The sequence below is a fragment of the Ambystoma mexicanum genome, assembly GCF_040938575.1.
Source record: "Ambystoma mexicanum isolate Mex_15411 chromosome 12 unlocalized genomic scaffold, UKY_AmexF1_1 Mex_chr12_unloc.1, whole genome shotgun sequence".
Lineage (NCBI taxonomy): Eukaryota > Metazoa > Chordata > Amphibia > Caudata > Ambystomatidae > Ambystoma > Ambystoma mexicanum.
This window is the reverse complement of record NW_027182322.1, coordinates 14,398,437-14,423,880: the sequence shown is the minus strand read 5'-3', so window position 1 is coordinate 14,423,880 and position 25,444 is coordinate 14,398,437. Positions and strand designations below refer to the sequence as shown.

General features: G+C 46.0%; 10 non-coding genes across 10 annotated transcripts; all 10 read left to right on the top strand.

Annotated features, from left to right (window-relative positions):
* The first annotated feature begins 1,044 nt into the window (after positions 1–1,044).
* TRNAA-CGC (transfer RNA alanine (anticodon CGC)) lies at positions 1,045–1,116 on the top strand. The gene has a single exon. It is a non-coding gene; the product is annotated as a tRNA-Ala (tRNA).
* Positions 1,117–3,525: 2,409 nt separating this feature from the next.
* On the top strand, positions 3,526–3,597 carry TRNAA-CGC (transfer RNA alanine (anticodon CGC)). The gene has a single exon. It is a non-coding gene; the product is annotated as a tRNA-Ala (tRNA).
* Positions 3,598–6,001: 2,404 nt separating this feature from the next.
* Positions 6,002–6,073, top strand: TRNAA-CGC (transfer RNA alanine (anticodon CGC)). Its single transcript has one exon. It is a non-coding gene; the product is annotated as a tRNA-Ala (tRNA).
* A 2,400-nt stretch (positions 6,074–8,473) lies between these two features.
* Positions 8,474–8,545, top strand: TRNAA-CGC (transfer RNA alanine (anticodon CGC)). The gene has a single exon. It is a non-coding gene; the product is annotated as a tRNA-Ala (tRNA).
* A 2,393-nt stretch (positions 8,546–10,938) lies between these two features.
* On the top strand, positions 10,939–11,010 carry TRNAA-CGC (transfer RNA alanine (anticodon CGC)). Its single transcript has one exon. It is a non-coding gene; the product is annotated as a tRNA-Ala (tRNA).
* Positions 11,011–13,406: 2,396 nt separating this feature from the next.
* On the top strand, positions 13,407–13,478 carry TRNAA-CGC (transfer RNA alanine (anticodon CGC)). The gene has a single exon. It is a non-coding gene; the product is annotated as a tRNA-Ala (tRNA).
* A 2,393-nt stretch (positions 13,479–15,871) lies between these two features.
* Positions 15,872–15,943, top strand: TRNAA-CGC (transfer RNA alanine (anticodon CGC)). The gene has a single exon. It is a non-coding gene; the product is annotated as a tRNA-Ala (tRNA).
* A 2,402-nt stretch (positions 15,944–18,345) lies between these two features.
* Positions 18,346–18,417, top strand: TRNAA-CGC (transfer RNA alanine (anticodon CGC)). The gene has a single exon. It is a non-coding gene; the product is annotated as a tRNA-Ala (tRNA).
* Positions 18,418–20,828: 2,411 nt separating this feature from the next.
* TRNAA-CGC (transfer RNA alanine (anticodon CGC)) lies at positions 20,829–20,900 on the top strand. The gene has a single exon. It is a non-coding gene; the product is annotated as a tRNA-Ala (tRNA).
* A 2,410-nt stretch (positions 20,901–23,310) lies between these two features.
* On the top strand, positions 23,311–23,382 carry TRNAA-CGC (transfer RNA alanine (anticodon CGC)). The gene has a single exon. It is a non-coding gene; the product is annotated as a tRNA-Ala (tRNA).
* Positions 23,383–25,444: the final 2,062 nt, after the last annotated feature.

Sequence of the window (25,444 nt, the reverse complement as noted above, 5' to 3'; positions counted from 1 at the left end):
AGGTGTCAGTCTATCCAGCAACATTTGTGTGCTTTCGGCTGGAGGAATTCCTGCGCGAAATGGTGCTATCTCAATTTTGGTGTTTGAAGACATACATATATATATATATATATATATATATATATATATATATATATTTATTTTTTCTCCATAACTACACTTCTCAAATCTGGGGCATCTATACGAGATGGCTGTGTCACATTATGTGATGTCTCAGGCACCAACGTGATGAGATCGACCTGGCGCTTTAACTTTGTCATTGTAAGTAGTAAGATGTAATTTGGCAGTTGTCATGTTTTTTCATATGCACTACTGCAAACCCCTTTCCTTACTTAGCCCACTCCCTCCTGAAGCTTTTAGGTGTGATGAGGAAGTGTCCTCTCAGCGGGGATGTAGCTCAGTGGTAGAGCGCATGCTTTGCACGTATGAGGACCTGGGGCATTTCCACTTGTTTCTCTTTTTGACTGTCATATGATCTCTATCCACTAGATGGCCCTTTGAGCACAGTAATCCTCTGGTGGAAATCTTCCCCTGGAAGTCATCTCTTATGGAGAAGCAAAATGCACACTGCTTCAGTGTGACCATGAGGTTTTCCATTCTTGCTCCAGTTTTCCCTGCTCTTTTGCTAGTGCTTCACTCGGCAGAATGTTTTGACCAGAAGAGTTCTCCCTGAAAATTATGTCTGCGGGACAGACACACTGCATACCGAGGGGATGTAGCTCAGTGGTAGAGCACTTGCTTTGCATGGATGAGGCCCTGGGTCCAATCCCTGGCATCTCCAATTGTTTCCCTTTTTTTGACTGTCATATGGTCTCTGTCCACTAGATGGCTCTTTGAGCATGGTAATCCTCTGGTGGAATACTTCCCCTGGAAGTCATCTCTTATGGAGAAGCATAATGCACACTGCTTCAGCTGACCATGTGCTTTTCCAGTCTTGCTCCCGTTTTCCCTGGTCTTTTGCTAGTGCTTCAGTTGGCAGCATATTTTGACCGGAAGAATTCTCCCAGGAAAAGATGTCTGCAGGACAGGCCCACCGCACACCGAGGGGATGTAGCTCAGTGGTAGAGCGCATGCTTCGCATGTATGAGGTCCCGGGTTCAATCCCCGGCATCTCCATTTGCATAAACATCAGTGTGATTTTGTCCCGGTTATTTTGTATTTCACACTGCAACTCGGGCCATGATTATAGGATCATCGACATTCATATCTATTTGTCTGAGAAAACGCTGGTGCCCGTATGGCAAACCTGCCTATAATATATCACTGAGGTTTGCGTCCCTGCCAGTGTCAACATCCTGTATGCCTTCACAATCACTACAAATAGAAATGCACAGAGAGAAACATCACACCACAGTTTTAACGGTGCAGAATCGTGAAAGGATTGGCATTGCCTTGCGTTTCTTTTCAGTCGATTGTTTTGGTTCCGAATGTATAGCTCCACCATTGTACCTTTGTAGCATATGATGCCTAGCTTTAAAAATAATTTGTTTTCACTGGATGTGGCCACAGATGTGCCTCTGTTGTCAACCTAAGTCGATCAGGTTCTGTAACTTGTTAGTTTTGAGCTGGAATATCCTACCAGCTCTGCTGCTGGGGCCTATCTCTGGCTTCTAAAAGCAAAAGTCTTGAACATATTGATATTTTTCATTAGTTGGTCAGGGGAATTGCATGGGGGGGGGCAGCCTTTCTGCATGTTTCTATGGACAACCAGACACAGGTGGCTCTAAAATGAAGTCTGCCATTTGGAAACTCCAATTCGACAGTTACCGTCAGTTCTGGGAGCTGTTAGTCCCAAGCAGCCAGCCAGCATCTGGTAGATTTCACAGTTCCTTGCTGGCAGTGGGGATGTAATTCAGTGGTAGAGCACATACTTGGGAAGTATGAGGCCACAGGTTCGATCCCAGGCATTTCCATGTGATATTTTTCCTCAATTGTGGGCTTTTTATACTGTACATAGGAATTAGGATGATGTGTTCTTTTGCCATACTAAATCCTGTTCCTGAACGTCTTCTCTTTGGAGCCGATGATTGTGGACATGCACGGTGCACCATGCTTCAGTCTGATGTCTGCTTTTTTCATTGGAAGCCCGTTAGCCTGATCTCTTACCGGGATGAAACAAGGCAGACTCGTTCAGAGAGGCATTGGCTGAGAATAGTGTCTCCACCGGTCCCCCTGCTAGGCAGTGGTGTCATTCTGAGGTGCTGTGCACGCTCACCAACTATCACCCCCTCTGACCTTTCCCACCGCAGAACACCCTGAATGTATTCAGCGGGCTATGCTTCATTCTAGGGCTGCAATGGATCGCCTAGTAGCAAAACCAATGGAAGCACCATTGACCTTCCGCAGAATTCCACTGCTTGTCTGCCTAGAGAAGCGACATCTGCCCAGTGTGCTATGGACACTCTTGACGGCAGAGCTATAGAGTGGTGGGTCCACGTTGCTTTACACTAGCCAGCAAATACAGAAGGACATCCAAAGAGGTGTCAGTCTATCCAGCAACATTTGTGGGCTTTCGGCTGGAGGAATTCCTGCGCGAAATGGTGCTATCTCAATTTTGGTGTTTGAAGACATACATATATATATATATATATATATATATATATATATATATATATATATTATTTTTTCTCCATAACTACACTTCTCAAATCTGGGGCATCTATACGAGATGGCTGTGTCACATTATGTGATGTCTCAGGCACCAACGTGATGAGATCGACCTGGCGCTTTAACTTTGTCATTGTAAGTAGTAAGATGTAATTTGGCAGTTGTCATGTTTTTTCATATGCACTACTGCAAACCCCTTTCCTTACTTAGCCCACTCCCTCCTGAAGCTTTTAGGTGTGATGAGGAAGTGTCCTCTCAGCGGGGATGTAGCTCAGTGGTAGAGCGCATGCTTTGCACGTATGAGGACCTGGGGCATTTCCACTTGTTTCTCTTTTTGACTGTCATATGATCTCTATCCACTAGATGGCCCTTTGAGCACAGTAATCCTCTGGTGGAAATCTTCCCCTGGAAGTCATCTCTTATGGAGAAGCAAAATGCACACTGCTTCAGTGTGACCATGAGGTTTTCCATTCTTGCTCCAGTTTTCCCTGCTCTTTTGCTAGTGCTTCACTCGGCAGAATGTTTTGACCAGAAGAGTTCTCCCTGAAAATTATGTCTGCGGGACAGACACACTGCATACCGAGGGGATGTAGCTCAGTGGTAGAGCACTTGCTTTGCATGGATGAGGCCCTGGGTCCAATCCCTGGCATCTCCAATTGTTTCCCTTTTTTTGACTGTCATATGGTCTCTGTCCACTAGATGGCTCTTTGAGCATGGTAATCCTCTGGTGGAATACTTCCCCTGGAAGTCATCTCTTATGGAGAAGCATAATGCACACTGCTTCAGCTGACCATGTGCTTTTCCAGTCTTGCTCCCGTTTTCCCTGGTCTTTTGCTAGTGCTTCAGTTGGCAGCATATTTTGACCGGAAGAATTCTCCCAGGAAAAGATGTCTGCAGGACAGGCCCACCGCACACCGAGGGGATGTAGCTCAGTGGTAGAGCGCATGTTTCGCATGTATGAGGTCCCGGGTTCAATCCCCGGCATCTCCATTTGCATAAACATCAGTGTGATTTTGTCCCGGTTATTTTGTATTTCACACTGCAACTCGGGCCATGATTATAGGATCATCGACATTCATATCTATTTGTCTGAGAAAACGCTGGTGCCCGTATGGCAAACCTGCCTATAATATATCACTGAGGTTTGCGTCCCTGCCAGTGTCAACATCCTGTATGCCTTCACAATCACTACAAATAGAAATGCACAGAGAGAAACATCACACCACAGTTTTAACGGTGCAGAATCGTGAAAGGATTGGCATTGCCTTGCGTTTCTTTTCAGTCGATTGTTTTGGTTCCGAATGTATAGCTCCACCATTGTACCTTTGTAGCATATGATGCCTAGCTTTAAAAATAATTTGTTTTCACTGGATGTGGCCACAGATGTGCCTCTGTTGTCAACCTAAGTCGATCAGGTTCTGTAACTTGTTAGTTTTGAGCTGGAATATCCTACCAGCTCTGCTGCTGGGGCCTATCTCTGGCTTCTAAAAGCAAAAGTCTTGAACATATTGATATTTTTCATTAGTTGGTCAGGGGAATTGCATGGGGGGGGGCAGCCTTTCTGCATGTTTCTATGGACAACCAGACACAGGTGGCTCTAAAATGAAGTCTGCCATTTGGAAACTCCAATTCGACAGTTACCGTCAGTTCTGGGAGCTGTTAGTCCCAAGCAGCCAGCCAGCATCTGGTAGATTTCACAGTTCCTTGCTGGCAGTGGGGATGTAATTCAGTGGTAGAGCACATACTTGGGAAGTATGAGGCCACAGGTTCGATCCCAGGCATTTCCATGTGATATTTTTCCTCAATTGTGGGCTTTTTATACTGTACATAGGAATTAGGATGATGTGTTCTTTTGCCATACTAAATCCTGTTCCTGAACGTCTTCTCTTTGGAGCCGATGATTGTGGACATGCACGGTGCACCATGCTTCAGTCTGATGTCTGCTTTTTTCATTGGAAGCCCGTTAGCCTGATCTCTTACCGGGATGAAACAAGGCAGACTCGTTCAGAGAGGCATTGGCTGAGAATAGTGCCTCCACCGGTCCCCCTGCTAGGCAGTGGTGTCATTCTGAGGTGCTGTGCACGCTCACCAACTATCACCCCCTCTGACCTTTCCCACCGCAGAACACCCTGAATGTATTCAGCGGGCTATGCTTCATTCTAGGGCTGCAATGGATCGCCTAGTGGCAAAACCAATGGAAGCACCATTGACCTTCCGCAGAATTCCACTGCTTGTCTGCCTAGAGAAGCGACATCTGCCCAGTGTGCTATGGACACTCTTGACGGCAGAGCTATAGAGTGGTGGGTCCACGTTGCTTTACACTAGCCAGCAAATACAGAAGGACATCCAAAGAGGTGTCAGTCTATCCAGCAACATTTGTGGGCTTTCGGCTGGAGGAATTCCTGCGCGAAATGGTGCTATCTCAATTTTGGTGTTTGAAGACATACATATATATATATATATATATATATATATATATATATATATTTATTTTTTCTCCATAACTACACTTCTCAAATCTGGGGCATCTATACGAGATGGCTGTGTCACATTATGTGATGTCTCAGGCACCAACGTGATGAGATCGACCTGGCGCTTTAACTTTGTCATTGTAAGTAGTAAGATGTAATTTGGCAGTTGTCATGTTTTTTCATATGCACTACTGCAAACCCCTTTCCTTACTTAGCCCACTCCCTCCTGAAGCTTTTAGGTGTGATGAGGAAGTGTCCTCTCAGCGGGGATGTAGCTCAGTGGTAGAGCGCATGCTTTGCACGTATGAGGACCTGGGGCATTTCCACTTGTTTCTCTTTTTGACTGTCATATGATCTCTATCCACTAGATGGCCCTTTGAGCACAGTAATCCTCTGGTGGAAATCTTCCCCTGGAAGTCATCTCTTATGGAGAAGCAAAATGCACACTGCTTCAGTGTGACCATGAGGTTTTCCATTCTTGCTCCAGTTTTCCCTGCTCTTTTGCTAGTGCTTCACTCGGCAGAATGTTTTGACCAGAAGAGTTCTCCCTGAAAATTATGTCTGCGGGACAGACACACTGCATACCGAGGGGATGTAGCTCAGTGGTAGAGCACTTGCTTTGCATGGATGAGGCCCTGGGTCCAATCCCTGGCATCTCCAATTGTTTCCCTTTTTTTGACTGTCATATGGTCTCTGTCCACTAGATGGCTCTTTGAGCATGGTAATCCTCTGGTGGAATACTTCCCCTGGAAGTCATCTCTTATGGAGAAGCATAATGCACACTGCTTCAGCTGACCATGTGCTTTTCCAGTCTTGCTCCCGTTTTCCCTGGTCTTTTGCTAGTGCTTCAGTTGGCAGCATATTTTGACCGGAAGAATTCTCCCAGGAAAAGATGTCTGCAGGACAGGCCCACCGCACACCGAGGGGATGTAGCTCAGTGGTAGAGCGCATGCTTCGCATGTATGAGGTCCCGGGTTCAATCCCCGGCATCTCCATTTGCATAAACATCAGTGTGATTTTGTCCCGGTTATTTTGTATTTCACACTGCAACTCGGGCCATGATTATAGGATCATCGACATTCATATCTATTTGTCTGAGAAAACGCTGGTGCCCGTATGGCAAACCTGCCTATAATATATCACTGAGGTTTGCGTCCCTGCCAGTGTCAACATCCTGTATGCCTTCACAATCACTACAAATAGAAATGCACAGAGAGAAACATCACACCACAGTTTTAACGGTGCAGAATCGTGAAAGGATTGGCATTGCCTTGCGTTTCTTTTCAGTCGATTGTTTTGGTTCCGAATGTATAGCTCCACCATTGTACCTTTGTAGCATATGATGCCTAGCTTTAAAAATAATTTGTTTTCACTGGATGTGGCCACAGATGTGCCTCTGTTGTCAACCTAAGTCGATCAGGTTCTGTAACTTGTTAGTTTTGAGCTGGAATATCCTACCAGCTCTGCTGCTGGGGCCTATCTCTGGCTTCTAAAAGCAAAAGTCTTGAACATATTGATATTTTTCATTAGTTGGTCAGGGGAATTGCATGGGGGGGGGCAGCCTTTCTGCATGTTTCTATGGACAACCAGACACAGGTGGCTCTAAAATGAAGTCTGCCATTTGGAAACTCCAATTCGACAGTTACCGTCAGTTCTGGGAGCTGTTAGTCCCAAGCAGCCAGCCAGCATCTGGTAGATTTCACAGTTCCTTGCTGGCAGTGGGGATGTAATTCAGTGGTAGAGCACATACTTGGGAAGTATGAGGCCACAGGTTCGATCCCAGGCATTTCCATGTGATATTTTTCCTCAATTGTGGGCTTTTTATACTGTACATAGGAATTAGGATGATGTGTTCTTTTGCCATACTAAATCCTGTTCCTGAACGTCTTCTCTTTGGAGCCGATGATTGTGGACATGCACGGTGCACCATGCTTCAGTCTGATGTCTGCTTTTTTCATTGGAAGCCCGTTAGCCTGATCTCTTACCGGGATGAAACAAGGCAGACTCGTTCAGAGAGGCATTGGCTGAGAATAGTGTCTCCACCGGTCCCCCTGCTAGGCAGTGGTGTCATTCTGAGGTGCTGTGCACGCTCACCAACTATCACCCCCTCTGACCTTTCCCACCGCAGAACACCCTGAATGTATTCAGCGGGCTATGCTTCATTCTAGGGCTGCAATGGATCGCCTAGTGGCAAAACCAATGGAAGCACCATTGACCTTCCGCAGAATTCCACTGCTTGTCTGCCTAGAGAAGCGACATCTGCCCAGTGTGCTATGGACACTCTTGACGGCAGAGCTATAGAGTGGTGGGTCCACGTTGCTTTACACTAGCCAGCAAATACAGAAGGACATCCAAAGAGGTGTCAGTCTATCCAGCAACATTTGTGGGCTTTCGGCTGGAGGAATTCCTGCGCGAAATGGTGCTATCTCAATTTTGGTGTTTGAAGACATACATATATATATATATATATATATATATATATATATATTTATTTTTTCTCCATAACTACACTTCTCAAATCTGGGGCATCTATACGAGATGGCTGTGTCACATTATGTGATGTCTCAGGCACCAACGTGATGAGATCGACCTGGCGCTTTAACTTTGTCATTGTAAGTAGTAAGATGTAATTTGGCAGTTGTCATGTTTTTTCATATGCACTACTGCAAACCCCTTTCCTTACTTAGCCCACTCCCTCCTGAAGCTTTTAGGTGTGATGAGGAAGTGTCCTCTCAGCGGGGATGTAGCTCAGTGGTAGAGCGCATGCTTTGCACGTATGAGGACCTGGGGCATTTCCACTTGTTTCTCTTTTTGACTGTCATATGATCTCTATCCACTAGATGGCCCTTTGAGCACAGTAATCCTCTGGTGGAAATCTTCCCCTGGAAGTCATCTCTTATGGAGAAGCAAAATGCACACTGCTTCAGTGTGACCATGAGGTTTTCCATTCTTGCTCCAGTTTTCCCTGCTCTTTTGCTAGTGCTTCACTCGGCAGAATGTTTTGACCAGAAGAGTTCTCCCTGAAAATTATGTCTGCGGGACAGACACACTGCATACCGAGGGGATGTAGCTCAGTGGTAGAGCACTTGCTTTGCATGGATGAGGCCCTGGGTCCAATCCCTGGCATCTCCAATTGTTTCTCTTTTTTTGACTGTCATATGGTCTCTGTCCACTAGATGGCTCTTTGAGCATGGTAATCCTCTGGTGGAATACTTCCCCTGGAAGTCATCTCTTATGGAGAAGCATAATGCACACTGCTTCAGCTGACCATGTGCTTTTCCAGTCTTGCTCCCGTTTTCCCTGGTCTTTTGCTAGTGCTTCAGTTGGCAGCATATTTTGACCGGAAGAATTCTCCCAGGAAAAGATGTCTGCAGGACAGGCCCGCCGCACACCGAGGGGATGTAGCTCAGTGGTAGAGCGCATGCTTCGCATGTATGAGGTCCCGGGTTCAATCCCCGGCATCTCCATTTGCATAAACATCAGTGTGATTTTGTCCCGGTTATTTTGTATTTCACACTGCAACTCGGGCCATGATTATAGGATCATCGACATTCATATCTATTTGTCTGAGAAAACGCTGGTGCCCGTATGGCAAACCTGCCTATAATATATCACTGAGGTTTGCGTCCCTGCCAGTGTCAACATCCTGTATGCCTTCACAATCACTACAAATAGAAATGCACAGAGAGAAACATCACACCACAGTTTTAACGGTGCAGAATCGTGAAAGGATTGGCATTGCCTTGCGTTTCTTTTCAGTCGATTGTTTTGGTTCCGAATGTATAGCTCCACCATTGTACCTTTGTAGCATATGATGCCTAGCTTTAAAAATAATTTGTTTTCACTGGATGTGGCCACAGATGTGCCTCTGTTGTCAACCTAAGTCGATCAGGTTCTGTAACTTGTTAGTTTTGAGCTGGAATATCCTACCAGCTCTGCTGCTGGGGCCTATCTCTGGCTTCTAAAAGCAAAAGTCTTGAACATATTGATATTTTTCATTAGTTGGTCAGGGGAATTGCATGGGGGGGGGGCAGCCTTTCTGCATGTTTCTATGGACAACCAGACACAGGTGGCTCTAAAATGAAGTCTGCCATTTGGAAACTCCAATTCGACAGTTACCGTCAGTTCTGGGAGCTGTTAGTCCCAAGCAGCCAGCCAGCATCTGGTAGATTTCACAGTTCCTTGCTGGCAGTGGGGATGTAATTCAGTGGTAGAGCACATACTTGGGAAGTATGAGGCCACAGGTTCGATCCCAGGCATTTCCATGTGATATTTTTCCTCAATTGTGGGCTTTTTATACTGTACATAGGAATTAGGATGATGTGTTCTTTTGCCATACTAAATCCTGTTCCTGAACGTCTTCTCTTTGGAGCCGATGATTGTGGACATGCACGGTGCACCATGCTTCAGTCTGATGTCTGCTTTTTTCATTGGAAGCCCGTTAGCCTGATCTCTTACCGGGATGAAACAAGGCAGACTCGTTCAGAGAGGCATTGGCTGAGAATAGTGCCTCCACCGGTCCCCCTGCTAGGCAGTGGTGTCATTCTGAGGTGCTGTGCACGCTCACCAACTATCACCCCCTCTGACCTTTCCCACCGCAGAACACCCTGAATGTATTCAGCGGGCTATGCTTCATTCTAGGGCTGCAATGGATCGCCTAATGGCAAAACCAATGGAAGCACCATTGACCTTCCGCAGAATTCCACTGCTTGTCTGCCTAGAGAAGCGACATCTGCCCAGTGTGCTATGGACACTCTTGACGGCAGAGCTATAGAGTGGTGGGTCCACGTTGCTTTACACTAGCCAGCAAATACAGAAGGACATCCAAAGAGGTGTCAGTCTATCCAGCAACATTTGTGGGCTTTCGGCTGGAGGAATTCCTGCGCGAAATGGTGCTATCTCAATTTTGGTGTTTGAAGACATACATATATATATATATAAATATATATATATTTATTTTTTCTCCATAACTACACTTCTCAAATCTGGGGCATCTATACGAGATGGCTGTGTCACATTATGTGATGTCTCAGGCACCAACGTGATGAGATCGACCTGGCGCTTTAACTTTGTCATTGTAAGTAGTAAGATGTAATTTGGCAGTTGTCATGTTTTTTCATATGCACTACTGCAAACCCCTTTCCTTACTTAGCCCACTCCCTCCTGAAGCTTTTAGGTGTGATGAGGAAGTGTCCTCTCAGCGGGGATGTAGCTCAGTGGTAGAGCGCATGCTTTGCACGTATGAGGACCTGGGGCATTTCCACTTGTTTCTCTTTTTGACTGTCATATGATCTCTATCCACTAGATGGCCCTTTGAGCACAGTAATCCTCTGGTGGAAATCTTCCCCTGGAAGTCATCTCTTATGGAGAAGCAAAATGCACACTGCTTCAGTGTGACCATGAGGTTTTCCATTCTTGCTCCAGTTTTCCCTGCTCTTTTGCTAGTGCTTCACTCGGCAGAATGTTTTGACCAGAAGAGTTCTCCCTGAAAATTATGTCTGCGGGACAGACACACTGCATACCGAGGGGATGTAGCTCAGTGGTAGAGCACTTGCTTTGCATGGATGAGGCCCTGGGTCCAATCCCTGGCATCTCCAATTGTTTCCCTTTTTTTGACTGTCATATGGTCTCTGTCCACTAGATGGCTCTTTGAGCATGGTAATCCTCTGGTGGAATACTTCCCCTGGAAGTCATCTCTTATGGAGAAGCATAATGCACACTGCTTCAGCTGACCATGTGCTTTTCCAGTCTTGCTCCCGTTTTCCCTGGTCTTTTGCTAGTGCTTCAGTTGGCAGCATATTTTGACCGGAAGAATTCTCCCAGGAAAAGATGTCTGCAGGACAGGCCCACCGCACACCGAGGGGATGTAGCTCAGTGGTAGAGCGCATGCTTCGCATGTATGAGGTCCCGGGTTCAATCCCCGGCATCTCCATTTGCATAAACATCAGTGTGATTTTGTCCCGGTTATTTTGTATTTCACACTGCAACTCGGGCCATGATTATAGGATCATCGACATTCATATCTATTTGTCTGAGAAAACGCTGGTGCCCGTATGGCAAACCTGCCTATAATATATCACTGAGGTTTGCGTCCCTGCCAGTGTCAACATCCTGTATGCCTTCACAATCACTACAAATAGAAATGCACAGAGAGAAACATCACACCACAGTTTTAACGGTGCAGAATCGTGAAAGGATTGGCATTGCCTTGCGTTTCTTTTCAGTCGATTGTTTTGGTTCCGAATGTATAGCTCCACCATTGTACCTTTGTAGCATATGATGCCTAGCTTTAAAAATAATTTGTTTTCACTGGATGTGGCCACAGATGTGCCTCTGTTGTCAACCTAAGTCGATCAGGTTCTGTAACTTGTTAGTTTTGAGCTGGAATATCCTACCAGCTCTGCTGCTGGGGCCTATCTCTGGCTTCTAAAAGCAAAAGTCTTGAACATATTGATATTTTTCATTAGTTGGTCAGGGGAATTGCATGGGGGGGGGCAGCCTTTCTGCATGTTTCTATGGACAACCAGACACAGGTGGCTCTAAAATGAAGTCTGCCATTTGGAAACTCCAATTCGACAGTTACCGTCAGTTCTGGGAGCTGTTAGTCCCAAGCAGCCAGCCAGCATCTGGTAGATTTCACAGTTCCTTGCTGGCAGTGGGGATGTAATTCAGTGGTAGAGCACATACTTGGGAAGTATGAGGCCACAGGTTCGATCCCAGGCATTTCCATGTGATATTTTTCCTCAATTGTGGGCTTTTTATACTGTACATAGGAATTAGGATGATGTGTTCTTTTGCCATACTAAATCCTGTTCCTGAACGTCTTCTCTTTGGAGCCGATGATTGTGGACATGCACGGTGCACCATGCTTCAGTCTGATGTCTGCTTTTTTCATTGGAAGCCCGTTAGCCTGATCTCTTACCGGGATGAAACAAGGCAGACTCGTTCAGAGAGGCATTGGCTGAGAATAGTGTCTCCACCGGTCCCCCTGCTAGGCAGTGGTGTCATTCTGAGGTGCTGTGCACGCTCACCAACTATCACCCCCTCTGACCTTTCCCACCGCAGAACACCCTGAATGTATTCAGCGGGCTATGCTTCATTCTAGGGCTGCAATGGATCGCCTAGTGGCAAAACCAATGGAAGCACCATTGACCTTCCGCAGAATTCCACTGCTTGTCTGCCTAGAGAAGCGACATCTGCCCAGTGTGCTATGGACACTCTTGACGGCAGAGCTATAGAGTGGTGGGTCCACGTTGCTTTACACTAGCCAGCAAATACAGAAGGACATCCAAAGAGGTGTCAGTCTATCCAGCAACATTTGTGGGCTTTCGGCTGGAGGAATTCCTGCGCGAAATGGTGCTATCTCAATTTTGGTGTTTGAAGACATACATATATATATATATATATATATATATATATATTTATTTTTTCTCCATAACTACACTTCTCAAATCTGGGGCATCTATACGAGATGGCTGTGTCACATTATGTGATGTCTCAGGCACCAACGTGATGAGATCGACCTGGCGCTTTAACTTTGTCATTGTAAGTAGTAAGATGTAATTTGGCAGTTGTCATGTTTTTTCATATGCACTACTGCAAACCCCTTTCCTTACTTAGCCCACTCCCTCCTGAAGCTTTTAGGTGTGATGAGGAAGTGTCCTCTCAGCGGGGATGTAGCTCAGTGGTAGAGCGCATGCTTTGCACGTATGAGGACCTGGGGCATTTCCACTTGTTTCTCTTTTTGACTGTCATATGATCTCTATCCACTAGATGGCCCTTTGAGCACAGTAATCCTCTGGTGGAAATCTTCCCCTGGAAGTCATCTCTTATGGAGAAGCAAAATGCACACTGCTTCAGTGTGACCATGAGGTTTTCCATTCTTGCTCCAGTTTTCCCTGCTCTTTTGCTAGTGCTTCACTCGGCAGAATGTTTTGACCAGAAGAGTTCTCCCTGAAAATTATGTCTGCGGGACAGACACACTGCATACCGAGGGGATGTAGCTCAGTGGTAGAGCACTTGCTTTGCATGGATGAGGCCCTGGGTCCAATCCCTGGCATCTCCAATTGTTTCTCTTTTTTTGACTGTCATATGGTCTCTGTCCACTAGATGGCTCTTTGAGCATGGTAATCCTCTGGTGGAATACTTCCCCTGGAAGTCATCTCTTATGGAGAAGCATAATGCACACTGCTTCAGCTGACCATGTGCTTTTCCAGTCTTGCTCCCGTTTTCCCTGGTCTTTTGCTAGTGCTTCAGTTGGCAGCATATTTTGACCGGAAGAATTCTCCCAGGAAAAGATGTCTGCAGGACAGGCCCGCCGCACACCGAGGGGATGTAGCTCAGTGGTAGAGCGCATGCTTCGCATGTATGAGGTCCCGGGTTCAATCCCCGGCATCTCCATTTGCATAAACATCAGTGTGATTTTGTCCCGGTTATTTTGTATTTCACACTGCAACTCGGGCCATGATTATAGGATCATCGACATTCATATCTATTTGTCTGAGAAAACGCTGGTGCCCGTATGGCAAACCTGCCTATAATATATCACTGAGGTTTGCGTCCCTGCCAGTGTCAACATCCTGTATGCCTTCACAATCACTACAAATAGAAATGCACAGAGAGAAACATCACACCACAGTTTTAACGGTGCAGAATCGTGAAAGGATTGGCATTGCCTTGCGTTTCTTTTCAGTCGATTGTTTTGGTTCCGAATGTATAGCTCCACCATTGTACCTTTGTAGCATATGATGCCTAGCTTTAAAAATAATTTGTTTTCACTGGATGTGGCCACAGATGTGCCTCTGTTGTCAACCTAAGTCGATCAGGTTCTGTAACTTGTTAGTTTTGAGCTGGAATATCCTACCAGCTCTGCTGCTGGGGCCTATCTCTGGCTTCTAAAAGCAAAAGTCTTGAACATATTGATATTTTTCATTAGTTGGTCAGGGGAATTGCATGGGGGGGGGGCAGCCTTTCTGCATGTTTCTATGGACAACCAGACACAGGTGGCTCTAAAATGAAGTCTGCCATTTGGAAACTCCAATTCGACAGTTACCGTCAGTTCTGGGAGCTGTTAGTCCCAAGCAGCCAGCCAGCATCTGGTAGATTTCACAGTTCCTTGCTGGCAGTGGGGATGTAATTCAGTGGTAGAGCACATACTTGGGAAGTATGAGGCCACAGGTTCGATCCCAGGCATTTCCATGTGATATTTTTCCTCAATTGTGGGCTTTTTATACTGTACATAGGAATTAGGATGATGTGTTCTTTTGCCATACTAAATCCTGTTCCTGAACGTCTTCTCTTTGGAGCCGATGATTGTGGACATGCACGGTGCACCATGCTTCAGTCTGATGTCTGCTTTTTTCATTGGAAGCCCGTTAGCCTGATCTCTTACCGGGATGAAACAAGGCAGACTCGTTCAGAGAGGCATTGGCTGAGAATAGTGCCTCCACCGGTCCCCCTGCTAGGCAGTGGTGTCATTCTGAGGTGCTGTGCACGCTCACCAACTATCACCCCCTCTGACCTTTCCCACCGCAGAACACCCTGAATGTATTCAGCGGGCTATGCTTCATTCTAGGGCTGCAATGGATCGCCTAATGGCAAAACCAATGGAAGCACCATTGACCTTCCGCAGAATTCCACTGCTTGTCTGCCTAGAGAAGCGACATCTGCCCAGTGTGCTATGGACACTCTTGACGGCAGAGCTATAGAGTGGTGGGTCCACGTTGCTTTACACTAGCCAGCAAATACAGAAGGACATCCAAAGAGGTGTCAGTCTATCCAGCAACATTTGTGGGCTTTCGGCTGGAGGAATTCCTGCGCGAAATGGTGCTATCTCAATTTTGGTGTTTGAAGACATACATATATATATATATAAATATATATATATTTATTTTTTCTCCATAACTACACTTCTCAAATCTGGGGCATCTATACGAGATGGCTGTGTCACATTATGTGATGTCTCAGGCACCAACGTGATGAGATCGACCTGGCGCTTTAACTTTGTCATTGTAAGTAGTAAGATGTAATTTGGCAGTTGTCATGTTTTTTCATATGCACTACTGCAAACCCCTTTCCTTACTTAGCCCACTCCCTCCTGAAGCTTTTAGGTGTGATGAGGAAGTGTCCTCTCAGCGGGGATGTAGCTCAGTGGTAGAGCGCATGCTTTGCACGTATGAGGACCTGGGGCATTTCCACTTGTTTCTCTTTTTGACTGTCATATGATCTCTATCCACTAGATGGCCCTTTGAGCACAGTAATCCTCTGGTGGAAATCTTCCCCTGGAAGTCATCTCTTATGGAGAAGCAAAATGCACACTGCTTCAGTGTGACCATGAGGTTTTCCATTCTTGCTCCAGTTTTCCCTGCTCTTTTGCTAGTGCTTCACTCGGCAGAATGTTTTGACCAGAAGAGTTCTCCCTGAAAATTATGTCTGCGGGACAGACACACTGCATACCGAGGGGATGTAGCTCAGTGGTAGAGCACTTGCTTTGCATGGATGAGGCCCTGGGTCCAATCCCTGGCATCTCCAATTGTTTCCCTTTTTTTGACTGTCATATGGTCTCTGTCCACTAGATGGCTCTTTGAGCATGGTAATCCTCTGGTGGAATACTTCCCCTGGAAGTCATCTCTTATGGAGAAGCATAATGCACACTGCTTCAGCTGACCATGTGCTTTTCCAGTCTTGCTCCCGTTTTCCCTGGTCTTTTGCTAGTGCTTCAGTTGGCAGCATATTTTGACCGGAAGAATTCTCCCAGGAAAAGATGTCTGCAGGACAGGCCCACCGCACACCGAGGGGATGTAGCTCAGTGGTAGAGCGCATGCTTCGCATGTATGAGGTCCCGGGTTCAATCCCCGGCATCTCCATTTGCATAAACATCAGTGTGATTTTGTCCCGGTTATTTTGTATTTCACACTGCAACTCGGGCCATGATTATAGGATCATCGACATTCATATCTATTTGTCTGAGAAAACGCTGGTGCCCGTATGGCAAACCTGCCTATAATATATCACTGAGGTTTGCGTCCCTGCCAGTGTCAACATCCTGTATGCCTTCACAATCACTACAAATAGAAATGCACAGAGAGAAACATCACACCACAGTTTTAACGGTGCAGAATCGTGAAAGGATTGGCATTGCCTTGCGTTTCTTTTCAGTCGATTGTTTTGGTTCCGAATGTATAGCTCCACCATTGTACCTTTGTAGCATATGATGCCTAGCTTTAAAAATAATTTGTTTTCACTGGATGTGGCCACAGATGTGCCTCTGTTGTCAACCTAAGTCGATCAGGTTCTGTAACTTGTTAGTTTTGAGCTGGAATATCCTACCAGCTCTGCTGCTGGGGCCTATCTCTGGCTTCTAAAAGCAAAAGTCTTGAACATATTGATATTTTTCATTAGTTGGTCAGGGGAATTGCATGGGGGGGGGCAGCCTTTCTGCATGTTTCTATGGACAACCAGACACAGGTGGCTCTAAAATGAAGTCTGCCATTTGGAAACTCCAATTCGACAGTTACCGTCAGTTCTGGGAGCTGTTAGTCCCAAGCAGCCAGCCAGCATCTGGTAGATTTCACAGTTCCTTGCTGGCAGTGGGGATGTAATTCAGTGGTAGAGCACATACTTGGGAAGTATGAGGCCACAGGTTCGATCCCAGGCATTTCCATGTGATATTTTTCCTCAATTGTGGGCTTTTTATACTGTACATAGGAATTAGGATGATGTGTTCTTTTGCCATACTAAATCCTGTTCCTGAACGTCTTCTCTTTGGAGCCGATGATTGTGGACATGCACGGTGCACCATGCTTCAGTCTGATGTCTGCTTTTTTCATTGGAAGCCCGTTAGCCTGATCTCTTACCGGGATGAAACAAGGCAGACTCGTTCAGAGAGGCATTGGCTGAGAATAGTGTCTCCACCGGTCCCCCTGCTAGGCAGTGGTGTCATTCTGAGGTGCTGTGCACGCTCACCAACTATCACCCCCTCTGACCTTTCCCACCGCAGAACACCCTGAATGTATTCAGCGGGCTATGCTTCATTCTAGGGCTGCAATGGATCGCCTAGTGGCAAAACCAATGGAAGCACCATTGACCTTCCGCAGAATTCCACTGCTTGTCTGCCTAGAGAAGCGACATCTGCCCAGTGTGCTATGGACACTCTTGACGGCAGAGCTATAGAGTGGTGGGTCCACGTTGCTTTACACTAGCCAGCAAATACAGAAGGACATCCAAAGAGGTGTCAGTCTATCCAGCAACATTTGTGGGCTTTCGGCTGGAGGAATTCCTGCGCGAAATGGTGCTATCTCAATTTTGGTGTTTGAAGACATACATATATATATATATATATATATATATATATATATATATTTATTTTTTCTCCATAACTACACTTCTCAAATCTGGGGCATCTATACGAGATGGCTGTGTCACATTATGTGATGTCTCAGGCACCAACGTGATGAGATCGACCTGGCGCTTTAACTTTGTCATTGTAAGTAGTAAGATGTAATTTGGCAGTTGTCATGTTTTTTCATATGCACTACTGCAAACCCCTTTCCTTACTTAGCCCACTCCCTCCTGAAGCTTTTAGGTGTGATGAGGAAGTGTCCTCTCAGCGGGGATGTAGCTCAGTGGTAGAGCGCATGCTTTGCACGTATGAGGACCTGGGGCATTTCCACTTGTTTCTCTTTTTGACTGTCATATGATCTCTATCCACTAGATGGCCCTTTGAGCACAGTAATCCTCTGGTGGAAATCTTCCCCTGGAAGTCATCTCTTATGGAGAAGCAAAATGCACACTGCTTCAGTGTGACCATGAGGTTTTCCATTCTTGCTCCAGTTTTCCCTGCTCTTTTGCTAGTGCTTCACTCGGCAGAATGTTTTGACCAGAAGAGTTCTCCCTGAAAATTATGTCTGCGGGACAGACACACTGCATACCGAGGGGATGTAGCTCAGTGGTAGAGCACTTGCTTTGCATGGATGAGGCCCTGGGTCCAATCCCTGGCATCTCCAATTGTTTCCCTTTTTTTGACTGTCATATGGTCTCTGTCCACTAGATGGCTCTTTGAGCATGGTAATCCTCTGGTGGAATACTTCCCCTGGAAGTCATCTCTTATGGAGAAGCATAATGCACACTGCTTCAGCTGACCATGTGCTTTTCCAGTCTTGCTCCCGTTTTCCCTGGTCTTTTGCTAGTGCTTCAGTTGGCAGCATATTTTGACCGGAAGAATTCTCCCAGGAAAAGATGTCTGCAGGACAGGCCCACCGCACACCGAGGGGATGTAGCTCAGTGGTAGAGCGCATGCTTCGCATGTATGAGGTCCCGGGTTCAATCCCCGGCGTCTCCATTTGCATAAACATCAGTGTGATTTTGTCCCGGTTATTTTGTATTTCACACTGCAACTCGGGCCATGATTATAGGATCATCGACATTCATATCTATTTGTCTGAGAAAACGCTGGTGCCCGTATGGCAAACCTGCCTATAATATATCACTGAGGTTTGCGTCCCTGCCAGTGTCAACATCCTGTATGCCTTCACAATCACTACAAATAGAAACGCACAGAGAGAAACATCACACCACAGTTTTAACGGTGCAGAATCGTGAAAGGATTGGCATTGCCTTGCGTTTCTTTTCAGTCGATTGTTTTGGTTCCGAATGTATAGCTCCACCATTGTACCTTTGTAGCATATGATGCCTAGCTTTAAAAATAATTTGTTTTCACTGGATGTGGCCACAGATGTGCCTCTGTTGTCAACCTAAGTCGATCAGGTTCTGTAACTTGTTAGTTTTGAGCTGGAATATCCTACCAGCTCTGCTGCTGGGGCCTATCTCTGGCTTCTAAAAGCAAAAGTCTTGAACATATTGATATTTTTCATTAGTTGGTCAGGGGAATTGCATGGGGGGGGGGCAGCCTTTCTGCATGTTTCTATGGACAACCAGACACAGGTGGCTCTAAAATGAAGTCTGCCATTTGGAAACTCCAATTCGACAGTTACCGTCAGTTCTGGGAGCTGTTAGTCCCAAGCAGCCAGCCAGCATCTGGTAGATTTCACAGTTCCTTGCTGGCAGTGGGGATGTAATTCAGTGGTAGAGCACATACTTGGGAAGTATGAGGCCACAGGTTCGATCCCAGGCATTTCCATGTGATATTTTTCCTCAATTGTGGGCTTTTTATACTGTACATAGGAATTAGGATGATGTGTTCTTTTGCCATACTAAATCCTGTTCCTGAACGTCTTCTCTTTGGAGCCGATGATTGTGGACATGCACGGTGCACCATGCTTCAGTCTGATGTCTGCTTTTTTCATTGGAAGCCCGTTAGCCTGATCTCTTACCGGGATGAAACAAGGCAGACTCGTTCAGAGAGGCATTGGCTGAGAATAGTGCCTCCACCGGTCCCCCTGCTAGGCAGTGGTGTCATTCTGAGGTGCTGTGCACGCTCACCAACTATCACCCCCTCTGACCTTTCCCACCGCAGAACACCCTGAATGTATTCAGCGGGCTATGCTTCATTCTAGGGCTGCAATGGATCGCCTAGTGGCAAAACCAATGGAAGCACCATTGACCTTCCGCAGAATTCCACTGCTTGTCTGCCTAGAGAAGCGACATCTGCCCAGTGTGCTATGGACACTCTTGACGGCAGAGCTATAGAGTGGTGGGTCCACGTTGCTTTACACTAGCCAGCAAATACAGAAGGACATCCAAAGAGGTGTCAGTCTATCCAGCAACATTTGTGGGCTTTCGGCTGGAGGAATTCCTGCGCGAAATGGTGCTATCTCAATTTTGGTGTTTGAAGACATACATATATATATATATATATATATATATATATATATATATATATATATTTATTTTTTCTCCATAACTACACTTCTCAAATCTGGGGCATCTATACGAGATGGCTGTGTCACATTATGTGATGTCTCAGGCACCAACGTGATGAGATCGACCTGGCGCTTTAACTTTGTCATTGTAAGTAGTAAGATGTAATTTGGCAGTTGTCATGTTTTTTCATATGCACTACTGCAAACCCCTTTCCTTACTTAGCCCACTCCCTCCTGAAGCTTTTAGGTGTGATGAGGAAGTGTCCTCTCAGCGGGGATGTAGCTCAGTGGTAGAGCGCATGCTTTGCACGTATGAGGACCTGGGGCATTTCCACTTGTTTCTCTTTTTGACTGTCATATGATCTCTATCCACTAGATGGCCCTTTGAGCACAGTAATCCTCTGGTGGAAATCTTCCCCTGGAAGTCATCTCTTATGGAGAAGCAAAATGCACACTGCTTCAGTGTGACCATGAGGTTTTCCATTCTTGCTCCAGTTTTCCCTGCTCTTTTGCTAGTGCTTCACTCGGCAGAATGTTTTGACCAGAAGAGTTCTCCCTGAAAATTATGTCTGCGGGACAGACACACTGCATACCGAGGGGATGTAGCTCAGTGGTAGAGCACTTGCTTTGCATGGATGAGGCCCTGGGTCCAATCCCTGGCATCTCCAATTGTTTCCCTTTTTTTGACTGTCATATGGTCTCTGTCCACTAGATGGCTCTTTGAGCATGGTAATCCTCTGGTGGAATACTTCCCCTGGAAGTCATCTCTTATGGAGAAGCATAATGCACACTGCTTCAGCTGACCATGTGCTTTTCCAGTCTTGCTCCCGTTTTCCCTGGTCTTTTGCTAGTGCTTCAGTTGGCAGCATATTTTGACCGGAAGAATTCTCCCAGGAAAAGATGTCTGCAGGACAGGCCCACCGCACACCGAGGGGATGTAGCTCAGTGGTAGAGCGCATGCTTCGCATGTATGAGGTCCCGGGTTCAATCCCCGGCATCTCCATTTGCATAAACATCAGTGTGATTTTGTCCCGGTTATTTTGTATTTCACACTGCAACTCGGGCCATGATTATAGGATCATCGACATTCATATCTATTTGTCTGAGAAAACGCTGGTGCCCGTATGGCAAACCTGCCTATAATATATCACTGAGGTTTGCGTCCCTGCCAGTGTCAACATCCTGTATGCCTTCACAATCACTACAAATAGAAATGCACAGAGAGAAACATCACACCACAGTTTTAACGGTGCAGAATCGTGAAAGGATTGGCATTGCCTTGCGTTTCTTTTCAGTCGATTGTTTTGGTTCCGAATGTATAGCTCCACCATTGTACCTTTGTAGCATATGATGCCTAGCTTTAAAAATAATTTGTTTTCACTGGATGTGGCCACAGATGTGCCTCTGTTGTCAACCTAAGTCGATCAGGTTCTGTAACTTGTTAGTTTTGAGCTGGAATATCCTACCAGCTCTGCTGCTGGGGCCTATCTCTGGCTTCTAAAAGCAAAAGTCTTGAACATATTGATATTTTTCATTAGTTGGTCAGGGGAATTGCATGGGGGGGGGGGCAGCCTTTCTGCATGTTTCTATGGACAACCAGACACAGGTGGCTCTAAAATGAAGTCTGCCATTTGGAAACTCCAATTCGACAGTTACCGTCAGTTCTGGGAGCTGTTAGTCCCAAGCAGCCAGCCAGCATCTGGTAGATTTCACAGTTCCTTGCTGGCAGTGGGGATGTAATTCAGTGGTAGAGCACATACTTGGGAAGTATGAGGCCACAGGTTCGATCCCAGGCATTTCCATGTGATATTTTTCCTCAATTGTGGGCTTTTTATACTGTACATAGGAATTAGGATGATGTGTTCTTTTGCCATACTAAATCCTGTTCCTGAACGTCTTCTCTTTGGAGCCGATGATTGTGGACATGCACGGTGCACCATGCTTCAGTCTGATGTCTGCTTTTTTCATTGGAAGCCCGTTAGCCTGATCTCTTACCGGGATGAAACAAGGCAGACTCGTTCAGAGAGGCATTGGCTGAGAATAGTGTCTCCACCGGTCCCCCTGCTAGGCAGTGGTGTCATTCTGAGGTGCTGTGCACGCTCACCAACTATCACCCCCTCTGACCTTTCCCACCGCAGAACACCCTGAATGTATTCAGCGGGCTATGCTTCATTCTAGGGCTGCAATGGATCGCCTAGTGGCAAAACCAATGGAAGCACCATTGACCTTCCGCAGAATTCCACTGCTTGTCTGCCTAGAGAAGCGACATCTGCCCAGTGTGCTATGGACACTCTTGACGGCAGAGCTATAGAGTGGTGGGTCCACGTTGCTTTACACTAGCCAGCAAATACAGAAGGACATCCAAAGAGGTGTCAGTCTATCCAGCAACATTTGTGGGCTTTCGGCTGGAGGAATTCCTGCGCGAAATGGTGCTATCTCAATTTTGGTGTTTGAAGACATACATATATATATATATATATATATATATATATATATATATATATATTTATTTTTTCTCCATAACTACACTTCTCAAATCTGGGGCATCTATACGAGATGGCTGTGTCACATTATGTGATGTCTCAGGCACCAACGTGATGAGATCGACCTGGCGCTTTAACTTTGTCATTGTAAGTAGTAAGATGTAATTTGGCAGTTGTCATGTTTTTTCATATGCACTACTGCAAACCCCTTTCCTTACTTAGCCCACTCCCTCCTGAAGCTTTTAGGTGTGATGAGGAAGTGTCCTCTCAGCGGGGATGTAGCTCAGTGGTAGAGCGCATGCTTTGCACGTATGAGGACCTGGGGCATTTCCACTTGTTTCTCTTTTTGACTGTCATATGATCTCTATCCACTAGATGGCCCTTTGAGCACAGTAATCCTCTGGTGGAAATCTTCCCCTGGAAGTCATCTCTTATGGAGAAGCAAAATGCACACTGCTTCAGTGTGACCATGAGGTTTTCCATTCTTGCTCCAGTTTTCCCTGCTCTTTTGCTAGTGCTTCACTCGGCAGAATGTTTTGACCAGAAGAGTTCTCCCTGAAAATTATGTCTGCGGGACAGACACACTGCATACCGAGGGGATGTAGCTCAGTGGTAGAGCACTTGCTTTGCATGGATGAGGCCCTGGGTCCAATCCCTGGCATCTCCAATTGTTTCCCTTTTTTTGACTGTCATATGGTCTCTGTCCACTAGATGGCTCTTTGAGCATGGTAATCCTCTGGTGGAATACTTCCCCTGGAAGTCATCTCTTATGGAGAAGCATAATGCACACTGCTTCAGCTGACCATGTGCTTTTCCAGTCTTGCTCCCGTTTTCCCTGGTCTTTTGCTAGTGCTTCAGTTGGCAGCATATTTTGACCGGAAGAATTCTCCCAGGAAAAGATGTCTGCAGGACAGGCCCACCGCACACCGAGGGGATGTAGCTCAGTGGTAGAGCGCATGCTTCGCATGTATGAGGTCCCGGGTTCAATCCCCGGCGTCTCCATTTGCATAAACATCAGTGTGATTTTGTCCCGGTTATTTTGTATTTCACACTGCAACTCGGGCCATGATTATAGGATCATCGACATTCATATCTATTTGTCTGAGAAAACGCTGGTGCCCGTATGGCAAACCTGCCTATAATATATCACTGAGGTTTGCGTCCCTGCCAGTGTCAACATCCTGTATGCCTTCACAATCACTACAAATAGAAATGCACAGAGAGAAACATCACACCACAGTTTTAACGGTGCAGAATCGTGAAAGGATTGGCATTGCCTTGCGTTTCTTTTCAGTCGATTGTTTTGGTTCCGAATGTATAGCTCCACCATTGTACCTTTGTAGCATATGATGCCTAGCTTTAAAAATAATTTGTTTTCACTGGATGTGGCCACAGATGTGCCTCTGTTGTCAACCTAAGTCGATCAGGTTCTGTAACTTGTTAGTTTTGAGCTGGAATATCCTACCAGCTCTGCTGCTGGGGCCTATCTCTGGCTTCTAAAAGCAAAAGTCTTGAACATATTGATATTTTTCATTAGTTGGTCAGGGGAATTGCATGGGGGGGGGGCAGCCTTTCTGCATGTTTCTATGGACAACCAGACACAGGTGGCTCTAAAATGAAGTCTGCCATTTGGAAACTCCAATTCGACAGTTACCGTCAGTTCTGGGAGCTGTTAGTCCCAAGCAGCCAGCCAGCATCTGGTAGATTTCACAGTTCCTTGCTGGCAGTGGGGATGTAATTCAGTGGTAGAGCACATACTTGGGAAGTATGAGGCCACAGGTTCGATCCCAGGCATTTCCATGTGATATTTTTCCTCAATTGTGGGCTTTTTATACTGTACATAGGAATTAGGATGATGTGTTCTTTTGCCATACTAAATCCTGTTCCTGAACGTCTTCTCTTTGGAGCCGATGATTGTGGACATGCACGGTGCACCATGCTTCAGTCTGATGTCTGCTTTTTTCATTGGAAGCCCGTTAGCCTGATCTCTTACCGGGATGAAACAAGGCAGACTCGTTCAGAGAGGCATTGGCTGAGAATAGTGCCTCCACCGGTCCCCCTGCTAGGCAGTGGTGTCATTCTGAGGTGCTGTGCACGCTCACCAACTATCACCCCCTCTGACCTTTCCCACCGCAGAACACCCTGAATGTATTCAGCGGGCTATGCTTCATTCTAGGGCTGCAATGGATCGCCTAGTGGCAAAACCAATGGAAGCACCATTGACCTTCCGCAGAATTCCACTGCTTGTCTGCCTAGAGAAGCGACATCTGCCCAGTGTGCTATGGACACTCTTGACGGCAGAGCTATAGAGTGGTGGGTCCACGTTGCTTTACACTAGCCAGCAAATACAGAAGGACATCCAAAGAGGTGTCAGTCTATCCAGCAACATTTGTGGGCTTTCGGCTGGAGGAATTCCTGCGCGAAATGGTGCTATCTCAATTTTGGTGTTTGAAGACATACATATATATATATATATATATATATATATATATATATATATATTTATTTTTTCTCCATAACTACACTTCTCAAATCTGGGGCATCTATACGAGATGGCTGTGTCACATTATGTGATGTCTCAGGCACCAACGTGATGAGATCGACCTGGCGCTTTAACTTTGTCATTGTAAGTAGTAAGATGTAATTTGGCAGTTGTCATGTTTTTTCATATGCACTACTGCAAACCCCTTTCCTTACTTAGCCCACTCCCTCCTGAAGCTTTTAGGTGTGATGAGGAAGTGTCCTCTCAGCGGGGATGTAGCTCAGTGGTAGAGCGCATGCTTTGCACGTATGAGGACCTGGGGCATTTCCACTTGTTTCTCTTTTTGACTGTCATATGATCTCTATCCACTAGATGGCCCTTTGAGCACAGTAATCCTCTGGTGGAAATCTTCCCCTGGAAGTCATCTCTTATGGAGAAGCAAAATGCACACTGCTTCAGTGTGACCATGAGGTTTTCCATTCTTGCTCCAGTTTTCCCTGCTCTTTTGCTAGTGCTTCACTCGGCAGAATGTTTTGACCAGAAGAGTTCTCCCTGAAAATTATGTCTGCGGGACAGACACAC